Here is a 17,167-nt window from a genome sequence, read left to right on the forward strand (position 1 = left end):
CAAATTAAACCCTCTTTTCGTCAAATTGTAGTATAAGTATAAGTAGGGATCGTTCTGGACCGGGGATTAGGAGGGATTGTTAATCACTTGGATTTGACTCAAAAACATAAAAACAAAGTTAAAAACGTTCACAAAGACTCAAAGGACTCAAAACAAGTTCAAAAGACTCAAAACTGCCTAAAAACACTAACTAGGCAGTTTCTGACCTTAAACCCAATGTTGGACGAATTTAAGATTATGGCTTGATTCAAACGTAAAAACACAATATAAAACACTAAACTAGACTCAAAGAATGTAAAACTAAACACTTAAAACACTCAAACAAACCAAAAGACTCAAACATCACCCAAAACACTCAAAACTGCCTTAAAATCACTTTCTGGGCAGTTTTGAGCACTTTGGTGAATTTTGGACGAATTTGGGAAATAAATTGATTCAAACACTTAGAAACATAAACTAAGACTCAAAGAATGCAAAACTAAACTTTAAAACACTAAAACAAACTAAAAGACTCAAACATCACCCAAAACACTCAAAACTGCCTTAAAATCACTTTCGGGGCAGTTTTGGGCACTTTGGTGAATTTTGGACGAATTTGGGAAATAAATTGATTCAAACACTTAAAAACACAAACTAAGATACTTTCTAACTAAATTGGACAATAAAGTAAAGGGGGATTTGGTTTTTGAACGAAATTAACTAAATGCACAGATTGTAAGTAAAAACAGATAGTAAAGATGAAATTGATGGAATTGAATGGATGGGAACCTAGCTAAGTGAATGCATGTGCAAAACAGCTAGGATGGCTGAAATTGTAAGGGGAATGCATGTGCAATGTTGGAAATCTGATGGGAGAAAGGTGGATGCATGTGTTGGCTGATTTAAAGAATGTGAGGGAATGATGAAAGGGGAAACATGACAGCTAGGTTATGATGATGAGTGCATGTGGCTGATTTATGAAGAGTGAAAGCATGTGGCTGCAAGGTGTGAATGATTATGGGTGCATGTGGCTGCAATGGATTAGGAATCCTTCAATTTCGTCCATTCCTTTTGCACCAAACATAAGCTATCCATTCCAAGTCCAATTTTGCTCCAAAATGCTCCAAAATGCATCTTTTTGCTTCCTTAGCCATATGAACCTAAAAACACACGAAAATAGCTTAAAGTACTAAAATAACTAAAGAAACATAACGTAAATGCACGAGAACAAGCCATTTAAGTCGCATGAATATGCTCCTATCAGTGTGTGTTGGCTTTTCTTGGGAATTTGGATGGTTGGAAGCTTTGGAGTTTCAAAGCTTCAAGGATTTGGGGAATTCTCTTCCAATTTGGGAGTAGAGAAATGTATTTGTGAATTGGTTGATGCTTGATACCTTGATGGAGAAGCCTATTTATAGGCTTTGAGAATGAATCACCACCACAAAATATTTTTTTTCCTTTCCAAGCACCATTGCCTAATTTTCCCACTTAATGCAATATTGAAATTGAAGTGGTGTAACTTATGGCCTAATTTCCCACTTAATACCATTTTAAACTTGAAGTGGTCTGACTTATGGCATAATTTCCCACTTAATGCAATATTGAAATTGAAGTGGTGTAACTTATGGCCTAATTTCCCACTTAACACCATTTTAAACTTGAAGTGGTCTAACTTATGGCCTAATTTCCCACTTAACACCATTTTAAACTTGAAATGTGTATGCTTTGTCATTGCCCAAATGAGAAAAACTTGCTTTGATCCGTAATGGATTGAAGTGTGCTTGCCTTGTCATTGCCCAACATGAGAAGAAAAACTTGTTTTGATCCTCAATGGATTGAAATGTACTTGCCTTGTCATTGCCCAAAATGAGAAGAAAAACTTGTTTAATCCTTCAAGGGTATTTCTTCCTATTTTGTTGAGTCACACGCCATGTGTACAATTTGTACAACACGTGGCGTATGCCATGTATGCCTTGACACGTCAAAACTTTAATGCATTGGTGAACATTTGTTTTACTGAAATTTCGATGTCTACAGTCATTCCACAATCTTATCCATTAATCAATTCTGCAAATCAAGGATGCATAATATTAACATTTAACTACGTTAATCAATCAATGAGATAACTTATCATTTCATGAATTTAATTAAAGAACTCTACATAATTCCCTACTAGGATTATGATTAATAACATGGCATATCTAATTTATATTCACAAGATCTATTGTGGGTAATTGTCATTCACTCGAATCTAGAGTTCCAGACTAACCTTATGGAAATGAGTAAGAGTAAGGATTCCGGACCACTCAACAAAATCCATCTAAAATATGACACCTACCGAATGTACCAAGTACAACTAAGCCTCATCACCCCTAGAATGCATGTGGTCCTCCGTTCGCGGATATACCAAGCAGGACCATCCATGTACCACTGCTACATGGTGCAGTAATCTAGCAAACAACCTACCACTACCTCAACCCCTATAAATTACAATGTAGGCACCTGCACTATCAACTTCTTATGGCCACCAACTATCATATCATGCAAGCATATAAATTCTACATAATAGTTCTAATAGGATTCTAGGATCACATGGTCATAACCTTTATCATTCATATCATTCATATTATCAAGAAAATAACTAAACACATATATATCACAATATGATGTCCCATACACGTAAACTGAGGTATATATTATATGGGATAACTCACTAACCAATATAGGGCCGTGACTTGAGACGGACCCCACTCCTTAGTCCAACTAGATAAAATATTAATTAAATATTAAAATTAAATAATAAATCATTTAAGTATAGGGCCTTGACTTCCATATTCTCCAGTTGTCATGAAAGATCATCGAGGCAGTAAACTGAGCATAGGGCCCACGTTTCATTAAGGGCCCACGTGTAATTAAGGGCCGATGTTCCATTAGCTCCACGATCTCTTGGTAGTTTTTAAGTTTAGAGCACTCAGAGAGATCGAGTTCCTTGAGACATTTCAACTTACAAATGTTGTTTGGTAGACTCACAAGTCTCTTGCAACCAACCAATGATAATTTACTTATATCCCGAGGAAGCTCAGAAAACTCGCGAAGAAATGTGCAGCCATCTAGATAAAAACTACCAAAGAATTTCATCTTACATCTGTTGCTTGAAAGTTTCTCAAGGTCTTTGCAATATCTTATATTGAAGTAAGAAATATTTTCGTTTGACCAAACTGATTCAGGCAACTCCTTTATACCTCTACTTCCTAAATCCAAGTATTGAATATTTCCGGGCACCTCTGGAAGATACTTGAGACGCTTGCAGTTTCCAAGATTAAGATGAGTAAGCTTGTCAAGATGTTGAAAATACGATGGAACTTCAACCAAACTTTCACAGCCCCAAAGATCTATCTTCACAAGTTTTAGACTCCCAGAGAGATTTGGAACTTCAGTTAGATTTTTAGAGTGATGCAAATCGATCACTTGTAAGTCCACAAGTCTCTGTATCAAGAGTAAATAGAAATATAATTAATTTCTACACTTGATTTTACACAAGAATTAAAATAGGCATATAATATAATATACCTGGTCTCCATTCCAAAGCTTCTTAACTTTGCTCTGTCGCATATGAATCTCAACTAGATTTTCCGGACAAAAATTTGACGGCAAAGATTCCAGTGGATATCTGGGCCACTCAAGATAACGAAGAGAATCAACAAGGTCTAGAGAAGTGGCGAGTTGGTAGCCATCAACCGCAATTAGCATTATAAGATTAGACATCTTTTCGAAGTCTGCACGTTTCAATGCCCGCATTTCAATGTAAGACCAATCAACCTGTATGGCTTCAACATTTGGAGTTTCCTGAGAATAACAAGAAAGTTTAAATGTGAATATAAACATGTTAAAATGTAACACACATTTGGAAAAAGAGTATTTCCGATGGTAATGATGTACAAGTGTCTTATAGTGTAGTCAAATATCCAAGATAATTGGTTCATATTCCAAAGACTTCCTAACACAATAAAAATTCAATCAAATTCATCTTTTAACAATCTGACTTCTTTATTATAGTTTTACTTTGTTCTGTTATCATCTCAAGTTTGTAATATTTTTTCCTAAAAAAAATTAAAGCAAAAAAAAAAAAAATTGAATGCATTTGGCTTTTACCGTGTTACTCTTCAATACACGATAGACATCCTCATTAGTGAACAACCTATTCCGTTTACAGGGATCTTTAATACATTGTTCCTGAACAATTGTCTTTCCCATTTCTTGTAGCAAATCGTGCATCTCTATGGTTTCCTTTCCCCATTTTGAATCAATTGATATGAGAGACATATCAATGAGAATTCTAATTCCAACTGTCGCAAAAAATCCACGAAGATCTAACATTTGTTTTACCTCATCCATAGGCCACCTTTTAAAAAAACATGCAATATCCAGAAATATCTCCTTCTCATTTATTTCCAATCTATCATAACTTATTCTCAATACTTTCTGGATACTTTCACTGGGAAATCGTTTCAATTTGTTGAATTCATCTTCCCATTCTTCTTTGCTCTTGCAATTGAAGAACGACGACTCCAGAACTATAAGAGCTAAAGGAACGCCTTTGGCATAATGCACAACCTTTTTTGCCGACTCCTTATAATTTGTTTTATGAGCACTGTTATTCTTGAAAGCACGTGAATAAAAGAGCTGAAAAGCGTCATATTAATACCTCAACCTCGTAGATATTACCCTCTTCAACAGTTTGCCCAAGTGTACCTCTATCTCTACTTGTGATAATGATTCTACTTCCAGTGCCATACAGAAGACGATCGCCAGCTAAATGTTCCAATTGCATTGAATCACTCACATCATCAAGAACAATGAGGACCTTTGTGCGACTGAACCTTTGATAGGAGCATATTCATGCGACTTAAATGGCTTGTTCTCGTGCATTTACGTTATGTTTCCTTAGTTATTTTAGTACTTTAAGCTATTTTCGTGTGTTTGTAGGTCCAAAGGGCTAAAGGAGCAAAAAGATGAATTTTGAGACTTTTGGAGCACTTTTGGGCTAAGGATGGATAGCTTATGCTTGGAGCCAAAAGTGTTGGACGAAATTGAAGACCTAATTGAAGACCAAAGTGTTGGAACCTTGTTCTCTTTAGTTCTAGGACATTTAAACCTTTTCTTTATCCATTGCACATGCATCTCCATAAACCATCAACACATTTTCATCCTTAAATCTGCCCAAAAGCCGTGCATCACACATGCATTTCCAGCTCCCCCCTCTTCCATTCCCATCACATTCCACATGCACTTCCACCTTTCCTCCACCATTCATACACTTTCCAGCCATCTTCCACACCCTTTAATCATTCAAACATACACCCATTCACCACCAGAAATCCTCTCAAAACCGTGCATTTCATGTTCATTCCAACCTTTAATCCACATGCACTCTCTTTAAATAATCAACCCACATGCACATTCAATCATTCACACCACTCATTGCCGTGGCCTCCCTTTGCATTCACATGCATCTCACTTCATCATTTCAGCCACAAAGCCACTCCACATGCACCCTAGATTCTAATCAGCCACTTCACATGCACATTCAACATTCCAAAAAATACCCATGCCTTGCACATGCATTCATCATCTTCCCCCCTTTACATTTCAGCCACACATTCACCCACATGCACCATTCAAACATACACCACCAGAAATCACTCATTGCCGTGAGTTCCCATTGCATTTCCAGCTTTGCACATGCATTCACTCACCACAAACAAGTCACATGCATTCATCAACATATCTAGCTGTCATTCACATGCATTTCATTCATCATTTCCACCCCCACATGTCCATTTAATCCACATGCATTTCCACCTAGCTTTCCACCTCACAACCACCAGAAATCTCCCAAAACCGTGCATATCAATCCCCTCACTCTCTAATTATTTCATCACATGCATTTTCAGCACATTCCCTTGCACATGCAGCCACACACTCAACCCATCCTTGTGCCGTCCAAAACACATGCATTTCCAGCCTTTTCACATGCTATTTCACCCACATGCACCAATAATCATTCACACCTATCATCCCACATGCATTTCCACCTATAAATATGCATCCATATCAGCCACAAAGGGGGGATCCATTCACCACAGAAATAAGGCCTTTGTGCCAGAAATTCACCCATTCCAAACACTCTTCCATAAACTCATCCATTGCAGAAATGTAGACCATCAAACCACCCCCTTTGTGCCGTGAGTCTCCCCTACAAATCCAAACACCATCCTTCCATTCCTCCACCACTACCCAAACCATTCACACCATCAAACTATCCTTAGACCTTGTGCTACAACGAAGAGGAAGATAAGAGTGCCTAAACGTTCATACAATTCAAGTTTGAGTTGTTGGAATGTTTAGGTGTTTCTTTGATTTCTATGTTTAATTTCAATACTCTTTGTTTTGTACGAATGAGGCATGGAAGAAAAGAGTGCCTAAACGTTCATACAATTCAAGTTTGAGTTGTTGGAATGTTTAGGTGTTTCTTTGATTCTCTTTGTTTTGTATCATAAGGAACTAAACCCCCCTTGGCTAGGGGGTAATTTGAAATATATGTTTATGCTTGCGTTTTGATTTGATTACTTCTAATTGCGTTTCATAAGTTGTGGATTCAATTTGTTTAACTATTTGATTGATAACTTATTTATGTATGTTTATTAAGAGTGCACACTTAATTTTCATGCATGAATATGACGCTAGAATATAAGTGAGTTTCACCTAATAGTTACGAACTTATATTCACAAGTAGTGGAGGTTGCTTATAAACAATCGCGTTAAATGAATTCTTGGCAAGAGTATCATGCATTCATAGTTACAATTGCCTCGTCAATACTTATAATTTTCATAGAGCGTAATGATTCTTGCTTGTATCTCTATTATGCAATCATGTAGGGGACTTGTGGGGAATGTTTTGAATTGTTGTATGCGCTAACCCATCCAATTCAATAACGTTAGGAAGATTTGAAGGTTAATTAGTGCATCACGGTTAACTTGGGGTGTTGAGAATTAATGATTTATTGAAACGCAATTGGAAATCATTTTATTATGCAAGTATAACATATGTGGAGATGAACCCGGTAGCTAACTTTCCATCCATTCAATTCCATCCATTTGTTATTTCTTTTCTTGTTTCTGTTTTCATGTTTAATGTAACTTGTTGTTCAATTATGTTAAACATGTGAAACTAATTTCTTTTTAGTTAGAAGCGAATTTGAAGCCATGGACATATGTTGGTTATGATTTGATTTACTCCAGTTATGAACTCATGAACTTTAGATGTGGTTTACTTTTCTGTTTTGATTAAAAACTTGTTTATGTATGTGGGTTGAGGGTCGACACTTAATTTGCATGCCTAAACTTGATGGTAGGATATAAGGGAATTTCACCTAATCGTTATGAACTTATATTCATGAGTAGTAAAAATCGCTAGTCACGATTGTGTTTAGTAAACCCTAGGCTGGATTAACATGCGTATTCCATAGTTATGAATACCTCGTCGATGTTTATGATTTCCGTTGAACTTAATGATCTTTGTTGAATGTCTCTATCATGCGTATTCCATGGTTAGGGACTTTGATTAAGAATGCTTTGGATTGTCGTATGCAATCATCCAATCCAATGAATCTAGGGAAATCTGAAAGTTAATTTAAGCGGACCTAATTAACTTGGAGCATTGTCATTCATCGTTTGTTGAAGTCATAACTGGGAGTCAAATTATATGCTTATGTTCATGTGTGGATAAGGAACTCTCTAACTAGTTTTTCATCATTCTATTCCATCAATTTCGTTTGTACAATCTGTTTTGTTTCCAAGTTTCTATTTTAGTTTTAAATTCGTCAAAACCAATCCCCCAATTATTTTAAAGTGTTAGATTAGTTAGAATTACATTTAGTTTGCGTTTTTAAGAGTTTTGAGTCAAGTCATAACCCAATTTCGTCCATATTCACCAAAGTGCTCAAAACTGCCCAGAAAGTGTTTTTAAGGCAGTTTTGAGTGTTTTGGGTGATGTTTGAGTCTTTTGGTTTGTTTTAGTGTTTTAAAGTTTAGTTTTGCATTCTTTGAGTCTAGTATAGTGTTTCATATTGTTATTTTACGTTTTTGAGTCAAATCCAAGTGGTTAACAATCCCTCCTAATCCCCGGTCCAGAACGATCCCTACTTATACATATACTACAATTTGACGAAAAGAGGGTTTAATTTGTGTGCGTATAAATCTCGCATCAAATTTTGGCGCCGTTGCCGGGGATTAGAAAATTTGCTAATCCCTTGGATTGTTTTATTTTCATTTGTTTTTATTTTATTACAGATTCTTAATCTTGTTTTGTTTCTTGTTTTAGGTACATATCCTGGAGTGATTGGGTTCTTCGTCCGGCTGCAAGACGTAAAAGAAAGCGCTACTTGGGAGGCAACCCAATGCACTGAATAAACAAAGCATGTTCAAAAAAAAAAAAAAAAAAAAAAAAGATACTAAACATGGAGAAAGGTGGAGCTTCACAAAGGTTGTTTACGTGAAGCCCCACTATGAGGCGCAGAAGCGGAAGGCATAGAAGCAGAAGGCATAGAAGCGGGAGGCATCGAAGCGGAAGGCATCGGAGCGGGAGGCATCGGAGCTAGAGCATTCCAGGCCTCAATACTTGGCCAAACGCTGGATGACCCAGGAAAAAAGTGCCTCTGGAGACAAGCCGCAAGCCTTTGACGGTCACTGTGAATTCGACCCTCAGATTCTTGCAGCTCATCAAGCTTCCTCTTCATGCCCGACGAATAGTTATTTGCAAGCTCATGCAAACTTCTATTCTCGTACTTAAGCTACTGGATCTCCTGCTTAAGACTTTCCACCTCTGCCATCAATGATTCCACCTGACGGGAGCGGGCAAGCAGGCGTTGGCCCATGTTGGACACAGAACTCGCACACTGAACACTAAGTGCGAGGGACTCTTGAACGGCCAACTCATCGGACCGTCCTGACAGCAGCTTACTATCTTTTGGAGTGAGGAGGTTCCTAGCTACTATTGTAGCTGTTGTGGCGTCCTGCATCACGGAGTCTTCACCTGTAAGAAGACCGTTAGAAGATAAGAAAGAAGGGCGCCATACGTTACCTTGACGCGGCGCGCCCGGATCACTGCTAAGGCTCAATTCCAAGCTAAGGTTCGATGGGTTTGCCATTTTTTCAAAAGTGTTCAAAGAGAAGGGATGGAGTTAAATTTCAAAGGGTCGGAGTCGATTTTCAAGAATGGGAAATCTTCAGAGTGTGTTTGTTGTGGTGATCGATAGCTCAATAAAAAAGCCAAGGCGACGCGTCCACCGATTCAAAAAGCCGGAATTTCCGGCGTAATTTAGGCAACGCTTTCTCGGCTTTTCAGAAGACGCGTTCAACTTTGTCAAAAGATTTCTTCTTTTCAGACAACACGTGGAGGCCATCATAGCAACTACACATCTTTAGCCGACAAGCACAAAGTTCGGCGACGCTTTTTCTGCTTTTCAGAAAACGCGTGCAGCTTTGTCAAAAGGAGCCGCATCCGCACTACTACGTGTCGTTCAGAAAGCAAAGGGGCGTCGTTCAGAAATCGAAGGGGCGCCTGCTCAGAAATCGAAGAGGCGTCGTTCTGATATCGAAGAGACATTTGTCGACAAGGGTAAAAGAACAGTACCACCACTTGATATTATCTCTATATATGTCGACCTTCGTCTTTTATGGCAAGGCAAACCTGAAGAAAATGCCCAACTCTCTCTCACCTCTGAGGGCGCACTCCCAGCAAAGCCTTTCGAAATACTCAATTCTTTCTTCTTCCCCAAAGATGATACCAGATGCCTGGAGTACAGATGACCCAGGAGGAAACGGCGGATTGAAGTGTGCTGATTCATTCACCGCTTCTTCAAAAGCAAAGGTATCTCATATCATCAAGGTCAAAAGCAAAAGTATCTCATATCATGCTCTTTCCCTGTCTTTTTCTTTGTCCTTGTTCTTACTCGCATGGCAAAGTAAAAGAAGCAATCAGCCGGCACTTGGAGTCAGTCTTTCGATCTGGAGCCAACTGCCTGGAATCTATTCCTGATTGCTTACCTAGCGTTGCTCTCGAGTAGTCATCTTCAACGGTTGATACACTTCCAGAGAAGGGACCACTTCTGCAAAGAGAAGCGAGTAAGGCAAGTGAAAATGATACATTGAAGCATGTGGAGACAAACTTAGGCTGAGTTATCCTCCAACCCTTTTCAATACGAATTGGAAAGATTGAACAAAGAAACAGACCAAAGGAGTAAGCTCAGACCTTCGGGGGAGACACTAAAGGGAATCCTGTTGCCCATTTCAAGAGTAGCACAAAGGAAAATCAACGATGAGAGGAACCCCTGTGGAATCAACAACATCAATCCTCATTGCAATCAACAAGGAGAATATGGAATTTACATTCCACAACCAGATTTGCGTCTCTAAACTCTTCTCTTTGTTAATTACATTCTGCCATGTTTAGTATGTTTAGTTGCTTTTTGTGTGTTTACTTATGTTTTGTGTGAACCATATGCTTAAAACATTGAGGACAATGTTTGATTTAAGTGTGGGGGGGGTAACTAAGTATATTTAATGCAAATTCGTGGGATTTTATCACCCATAACTTCAAATGTTGTTCCTTGCTGTTTTAAGGTGTTTTTAAGTTGTTTTAGAGTGTTTTAGTATGTTTTGTTTTTATAACTCCGAAAATCACATAAAAATTTGAAAAACATGTTTTAAAAAAGCCTAAAAAGAGTGTTTTGAGTTGTTTTTGTGTGTTTGTGTCTTAGGGTACCTTCCAACACAATGATAAGGATTTGGTTTATAATTGCATGACGGTTAGAAAGAGTTATAAACATAGAGAAAAGTTTGATTTACTCTTGGTATATGCTTGGTTATGGTTATAATGTATGACTTCACATGCAATCATAAAAGAAAAAAATTCGTTTTTGTAACATGCTTGAAGGAAGGAACTCAAACAAACGCTACAACCCTGAGAGACTTGAGCCTATAACGTTCTTTGGAGAGTATAATCTGTGATTTCTTGTTTTCTAAAGTCGTTGCATGATCTCATTATTCTTTGCTTGGTTACTACTTAGAAGGCATTTCATCATATAGTTCCAAATGCTAGAACTCATGCCCATTTCATTCAAAGCATGTTATTGATTTGCATAACACATATTCAAGAAGAAGTTGTGTAGTGACCACCACCATAGCCAAATAGCCTTACTTCCCATACTTCGTATATGTTGTAAGTTTTAACCCCGTTGAGCCTTGTTTAGCCTTTATTCTTTGTTTACCCACATTTTCCTCACCTAGCCTAGTTTAGGACAATCCCCACCCTTGTTCTTAAAAGATAGTGAGCATGACTTAATTGAATTCCTTTTGAGTTACATTATGAAAGAAAATAAGTGTGGGGGAGAGAATGTTTAAGTGTTGATGTTTTGAGATTCAAAAGAAAAGAGAAAAGAAAGAAAGAAAGAAAAAAGAGCTTGAAAAAAAAAATGAAAGAATAAGTGATTGAAGAAAGGTTCCAAAACACCGATTCTGGGCGTAAATTGTCTAAATTCTCCCTTTTTGTTCAAAAGTTGAGTTTTCATTCAAAAGTGAATTCTAAGTTGATTCAAATGCTTTGCTCACTATTTCTTTAAGAACCTTTGTTTTCCATATCCCTTCTTTGTTATCCACATACCCCAAGCCCCGTTACAACCCTTGACTTCTATCTTGAGTGTTGTGTATTTCAATTTGTGGAGTTTGAACTTGGTATGAGCATATGGTGTCACTGGTTCTCGCGTCTAAGTAGTAGCATTCCATTCATGAGATCATATCTAAACATGCTTATTAACTCCAGAAATTGCATTCTTTGTGATACATATATGTGAGTGTTCGTTTTCATGTTACATCAATCTTCTCACATATGACTAGATTAGGGTGTGTAGTTAGAAATTCTGAGTGAAAATCGAGTGCATATCTTGTAAGGAATTGAGCAAATTCTCTAAGGCATGTTACTACATTCAAAACATGGTTTTAAATGCTTAATTGTGAAATAGTATGTGGTGACTATGATTAAGAATGTACTCAAGTGTGAAGATGACTAAAATCTATGGGACTAATGATTTTTAACTTGTCATGTGCATTGGAAATCCGTGAGACGATTGTTGGAAGGTGTAGGTTGTGTTTTGTTCGTTTTGTCTAGTTTCGTGTTCTCTTGTTGTTTTGTTTTGCTCGAGGACTAGCAAAAGATAAGTGTGGGGGTATTTGATAGGAGCATATTCATGCGACTTAAATGGCTTGTTCTCGTGCATTTACGTTATGTTTCTTTAGTTATTTTAGTACTTTAAGCTATTTTCGTGTGTTTGTAGGTCCAAAGGGCTAAAGGAGCAAAAAGATGCATTTTGGAGACTTTTGGAGCACTTTTGGGCTAAGGATGGATAGCTTATGCTTGGAGCCAAAAGTGTTGGACGAAATTGAAGACCTAATTGAAGACCAAAGTGTTGGAACCTTGTTCTCTTTAGTTCTAGGACATTTAAACCTTTTCTTTATCCATTGCACATGCATCTCCATAAACCATCAACACATTTTCATCCTTAAATCTGCCCAAAAGCCGTGCATCACACATGCATTTCCAGCTCCCCCCTCTTGCATTCCCATCACATTCCACATGCACTTCCACCTTTCCTCCACCATTCATACACTTTCCAGCCATCTTCCACACCCTTTAATCATTCAAACATACACCCATTCACCACCAGAAATCCTCTCAAAACCGTGCATTTCATGTTCATTCCAACCTTTAATCCACATGCACTCTCTTTAAATAATCAACCCACATGCACATTCAATCATTCACACCACTCATTGTCGTGGCCTCCCTTTGCATTCACATGCATCTCACTTCATCATTTCAGCCACAAAGCCACTCCACATGCACCCTAGATTCTAATCAGCCACTTCACATGCACATTCAACATTCCAAAAAATACCCATGCCGTGCACATGCATTCATCATCTTCCCCCCTTTACATTTCAGCCACACATTCACCCACATGCACCATTCAAACATACACCACCAGAAATCACTCATTGCCGTGAGTTCCCATTGCATTTCCAGCTTTGCACATGCATTCACTCACCACAAACAAGTCACATGCATTCATCAACATATCTAGCTGTCATTCACATGCATTTCATTCATCATTTCCACCCCCACATGTCCATTTAATCCACATGCATTTCCACCTAGCTTTCCACCTCACAACCACCAGTTATGAACTCATGAACTTTAGATGTGGTTTACTTTTCTGTTTTGATTAAAACTTGTTTATGTATGTGGGTTGAGGGTCGACACTTAATTTGCATGCCTAAACTTGATGGTAGGATATAAGGGAATTTCACCTAATCGTTATGAACTTATATTCATGAGTAGTAAAAATCGCTAGTCACGATTGTGTTTAGTAAACCCTAGGCTGGATTAACATGCGTATTCCATAGTTATGAATGCCTCGTCGATGTTTATGATTTCCGTTGAACTTAATGATCTTTGTTGAATGTCTCTATCATGCGTATTCCATGGTTAGGGACTTTGATTAGGAATGCTTTGGATTGTCGTATGCAATCATCCAATCCAATGAATCTAGGGAAATCTGAAAGTTAATTTAAGCGGACCTAATTAACTTGGAGCATTGTCATTCATCGTTTGTTGAAGTCATAACTGGGAGTCAAATTATATGCTTATGTTCATGTGTGGATAAGGAACTCTCTAACTAGTTTTTCATCATTCTATTCCATCAATTTCGTTTGTACAATCTGTTTTGTTTCCAAGTTTCTATTTTAGTTTTAAATTCGTCAAAACCAATCCCCCAATTATTTTAAAGTGTTAGATTAGTTAGAATTACATTTAGTTTGCGTTTTTAAGAGTTTTGAGTCAAGTCATAACCGAATTTCGTCCATATTCACCAAAGTGCTCAAAACTGCCCAGAAAGTGTTTTTAAGGCAGTTTTGAGTGTTTTGGGTGATGTTTGAGTCTTTTGGTTTGTTTTAGTGTTTTAAAGTTTAGTTTTGCATTCTTTGAGTCTAGTATAGTGTTTCATATTGTTATTTTACGTTTTTGAGTCAAATCCAAGTGGTTAACAATCCCTCCTAATCCCCGGTCCAGAACGATCCCTACTTATACATATACTACAATTTGACGAAAAGAGGGTTTAATTTGTGTGCGTATAAATCTCGCATCAACCTTTCTCGAACATAAGTTGATCCTATGGATGAACTTCTTCCTTTAATATCTCTTTAACAAGTGTTTTTTGCAACTCTTATAACCCATCTTTTTGTTCTCTCTCCCTAACATTTCTAAGAAAACAGGAGGCTTCGAATTTAGAAGAGAGTTTGTGAAACACAATTTCAGCAAGGGTGGTCTTGCCAATACCACCCATGCCCCAAATACCTACAGTGATGCAACCATCCGGTGAATGAATGCTTAATAGCGATTCGATCTTCTTAATGCGGCCTTCAATTCCAACAAATCCCTTTAAATCGTAGGATGATTCACGACACAATTGGGTCCAAATATGATCGACAACTTTCTGAATTAGATCTACCTCCGTCCTGACGTATAGATGTATATGATTAGGTAGAAAAGCAATAGTTAGTCTTAAATACGTTTTACCAAATCTTAGCTCAAATCAAATTGTCACACGTTTAAAGAAAATTTATAACTTTCGGCAAGTTAAAGAATGAGTTAGTTACCCGGATTTGTTTGAATGATCAAACCCAGATAGATTGGCTGCAGTCGTCAAAGCATCCCTCCACTTGTGCACCTTGTCAATATTGTTAGCGAATCGTTTTTCAAGTTGAGCAAATGAATCTGCATAACTCCCGTGTTGTTTTCGTACATCAGATGGATTGATGTCATAGAATACGGGTATAACCATCCGGCCTTCTCTGTTGTTGCATTTGAGTATATGCACAAGCTCATCCAGACACCATGTGGAAGAAGCATAGTTTTGTGAGAAAATGATCACCGAAATGGTGGATTTCTCGATTGCTTCTAGAAGGGCAGGTCCGATTTCTTCTCCTCTCTGAAGTCTGTTATCGATGTAGGTTTCAATTTTCTTCTGAAGTAAGGCAGCATGAAGATGGCTGGTAATACCAAGGCGGGTGTCCTCACCTCTGAAACTGATAAACACATCATACTTTTCTCGACGTGGGGGGTTATCAGCAGCGGATGAAGAAGAAGAAGAAGCAACATCCATTACCTCTAGTTTTCAGATCCAGCAAAAAGATGTAGTTGCAGACAGATTAATTTTTAAATAAGGATATATAATATTATGACGTTGCAAGAATTAAGGAGAATTTACTTAGAATTGGCACAAAGTTTGAATGAGAGAGAGATGAACGAAAGTAGAAAATGGGCTAAGACTAGAGTGAGCAGGCTTCAGGCCTGGTTGCCTGCGGGACAAGAACCCAGCAAGCAAAGCTTGCCACGGGCTGGGTCTAGCAGACAAGGCCCGATTTCCCTTTTGTTTCCTTTTTTTTTTTTTTCCAATTTTGTTAAGGTTTAAGAAACCCTAGAATTGTTTCTAATTTGATTTTATACTTTGACTCACATATTCCACATAGCAATTTAATTGCGTAATGCATGAAACAAATATATAAACATATACAATATATCTATATATATATATATATATCGTAAGGAAAATATAAACATAAAGGAGTTCGTGCATCATGGAGAATGTTTTCATGCTTCATGGACGTTTCAAATATCTTACTTTATTTTAAGCGTACCAGATTAGCATAAAACAAATATAAGCCTTTGAATTTTGTAGAAGATAGCATCCTTCTACGATACGTCAAATTCCTCAGCTTCTGTTAAGAGCGTGCTGATTACGTGTTGTAAGCCTATTTGATTGAACTAATCTAGGGGATTAGGGAGAGAGGGGGCTGACCACAATTAGAGAGAAGAGAGAGTGATTTAATTGTGAGGTGTGTTTGTATCACCCCATTGTGCCTTTATTTATAGTAGTATGATAGGTAAAAACCTTTCCCTTTAGGATTACAACATTTAATAAATAATCAACTCCTGATAGGAATATAAGATACTTTTCCATATTCTCTAGGATTTACATAATCACGTTCCTATTCTAAATATGACTGCAACAATATGATGATTATAAAAATAAGAAAAGTTTGCAACATTTAGAGAGAAATCACGATTTGAATTTCCAATCCCATATAATTCCCACCACTCAATTATATCAATAGGTAGACAAATGCAAATTTCGAATTTGTTTCTTCTAAAAGGTAGCATAACTAAGACTCCGAATTCGGTTATGCTTGCGTCCACGAGTTCCTGCCGTCGAGTACTACAAGGATACGCTAAAAAATGTTTCATACGTCTCACTATATGCTGGTCAACGAAGGTAAACAATCTCGCCTCTAGAGACATTTTTGTCAATTCACTGCCTTAAATTTAATAAAGCTGTATAATTGGGGACGGGTTTTTACATATTGTGTGGGTCCCATTAATGCACTAATTATAGATCTTGAAAATTTATTTTAATTGATTTCTTTTTAAAATGAGACCTACAAATATCATTTAACAAAAAAAACGTATCGGTTGGAAAAAGAAAAAAATCTGACATTGTCACGTCAACTATCAAATTAACATTTGACATTTAGCTTTTGACATATCCTTTGAAAAACCTTTAACGTTAACTTTTATCCCAGTCATTGTAAAGATGCTCTGTCCCACCATTGACATAGTTATATTGGCTTCCTTGGAAACTCTTTTCCATGAAAAAAAAAAAATTCCATTTTGTCACACATACCACATGAATATTGCTCAAATTTAATATCGATGTTGTAACTCCAAATTTCCAAATACAAGTTATGTCCGTACTCATAACTTACAGTTTACACGTAAGCAACTGTTCTTAGCATTTGCAAATAAGAAGGTGCAGCTATTTGTATTAAAAAATAGTTAGGAGCACATAAATTGACATGTACTTTTATAAAATTCAATAAATTTATCTCGGTTGTCGAGACATTTGCTACAATTGAGAACAAAAGAAACTCCCACAACAAAGTTGCACACTTCAATGCAGAATGGCCGGCGACATATGCCAAACTAACATATACAATTACAAAAAAAATGGAAGAC

At 37.3% G+C, this 17,167-nt stretch overlaps 1 protein-coding gene and 1 pseudogene across 3 annotated transcripts in view; one reads left to right on the plus strand and one right to left on the minus strand.

The window, feature by feature from the left end:
• Positions 1 to 17,167, plus strand: part of LOC137726251 (uncharacterized) — a 98,535-nt gene that overhangs the window by 37,940 nt on the left and 43,428 nt on the right. The window lies entirely within an intron of this gene.
• On the minus strand, positions 2,573 to 15,411 carry LOC137726250 (disease resistance protein RPV1-like; annotated as a pseudogene). The gene is made up of 4 exons (XR_015962787.1): positions 14,752 to 15,411; positions 14,243 to 14,610; positions 4,132 to 4,859; positions 2,573 to 3,825 (listed from the first exon to the last, which is right to left on the minus strand). The product of XR_015962787.1 is annotated as a disease resistance protein RPV1-like (transcript).

This window comes from Pyrus communis, chromosome 5, assembly GCF_041283825.1.
Source record: "Pyrus communis isolate YQ-2024b chromosome 5, ASM4128382v1, whole genome shotgun sequence".
In the NCBI taxonomy this organism is placed as follows: Eukaryota; Viridiplantae; Streptophyta; class Magnoliopsida; order Rosales; family Rosaceae; genus Pyrus; species Pyrus communis.